Genomic DNA, 1881 nt, shown 5'->3' with positions numbered 1-1881 from the left:
ATGAAGGGCGGGGGCGGGGCCTCATGGCGCGCCGGCGGGCGGGGCCACACCTCCCTGGGGCCCCGCCCGCTGCTATGACGTGCCAGAGGTGGGCGCGCGTCTCGGCGCCGCTGTTGTCCTAGTGGCGGGGGCAAGCCCGGCTCTAATCCCTCTCCTCATCCACCCCCGTCTTGAGACTTATTTGGAATTTCGCTTTTCCTGTTTCTGCCTTTTTTTTGGCCTCCCACCCCAAGGTGGCCCTCTGCGCCAAGGGCAGCAACCGGGGGGCCCCAGCCCAGCCGTGGCTTGGAGCAGTGCTCCTGCCGTACTGGATCGGGTTCACTGCGGCCAAGCCCCATCCTCGTCCTCGAGGGTGTCCCCTTGCACACCTGGGGCTGTGCAAGCCCCTTCCTGGGGACCTCGTGGTCACTTTTGGGGTCTTGCTGAGACCCCCTGAGTGCATAAGGCAAAAATTAGCATTTTTACCCCACACGTTAAAAAAACAAAACAAAACAAACAGAAAAACGTGTGCCTGTAGCAAAACTGGTTTCACCATTCCTCTTTTTGGTCTTCTCTGGGGTGCTGCACACAGCTGGCTCTTTGACAACCTCCTCCCTGTGCTATCCCAGCCCTTCCTGGTGCATCTCCCTTTGGCCAGCAGCATCCTTCAGACCTGAAGCTTGCCAGAACTGAAGGGAGGAAAAGAAAAAAAGGTGAAGTGCGTTTCTGAATGGAACAGGAAATTTTTTAGCACTCAAAGCCCTGTGAAAGGAATTAATAACCCAGGACCATGGCTTGTCCTGCTCAAGGAATTTACTTCCCTAACCATGTGTTTCTATAGTTACTAGACATAAAAAGTGACCAGTGTTTTATACAGCAAAATTTATGCAGAGATGCCCAAAAACTGGAGGAGTGGGGAGGGCACAGTGGGGCTTTTACATCATGATTGAGACAGCTCAGTGTGGTTTTGTATGTCTGAAAGATTTATGCTGCTTGTGTTTAGGATAATGTGGCAACTGTACAATTGAGCAGGGACCATGGCTGGCTCTGGCCAGAGTGTTTTAATTGCTCTCAACAACTGTTTTATTTGGCATTTTAGGCATGGAGGGAGAATGCCCGGAAATACTCACAGTTATGTGAGAGCTGGAGATGGGCTGCTGGGGGTCTGTCCCTCAAACAGACTCATTTCTTGGCTGCATGGTGCTGCAGCTAAGAGACACAGCAGTTGTGTCGTGGGGGGGACAAGACGTATGACACAGCAGAGCTGGTGAACTCCACTGCGGGAGGTATTGGATCACCTCTTGTCCCTGTGCTGCCACCACAACAGATTTGTGCGTACCTTGTACCGCTTCCTTCAACAATGTGGCCTGTTTTCCAAAGGATCTGACCTGTATGGGGTATACTGGTGTCTAGATGGGGAGCACATTGCTGTTAGGCAGCCGTGGAGTAACATGATCCCACAGCTGGAAATCAAAGCTAGAAAAAACCACACATGTGGCTTTGAAAGCCAATGCTGTAGGAGCAGCCAGTGGGGGACGACTTTGCACAACGCAGTGTCAGGACAGGTTGTTTGTCTTCAGAGACGTGCTGCAGCCACAAGGTTAATGAATAGAGAAGATGTCATTTTATGGCTGGGATGTCACACAGGAGGGTTGATGGTGCAGTCTTGGGGTGCCTTGTGTAAGGAGAGTAAGTGCCTTGGAGCCAGGATGAGTAAGCAGCATCTCTCCCCTCTCTCCTCCAGGCTGGCTAGCTTTGGCAGGGGATTCTACCCTCTCCATTCCCCCTCAACCTGTGGCACGGCAGAGGTTTGGGGCCTGAAGAAGCTGCTAGAAAGTGCCTGGTGCCCAGAGGGCTGTCACTACAGAAGCATCACATGTGGCTTGTCATTAATGATTGTGT

The sequence above is a fragment of the Athene noctua genome, chromosome 1 (assembly GCF_965140245.1).
Source record: "Athene noctua chromosome 1, bAthNoc1.hap1.1, whole genome shotgun sequence".
Taxonomy (NCBI): Eukaryota; Metazoa; Chordata; class Aves; order Strigiformes; family Strigidae; genus Athene; species Athene noctua.
The sequence above is the reverse complement of the archived record's forward strand: the minus strand, read 5'-3'. Positions refer to the sequence as shown.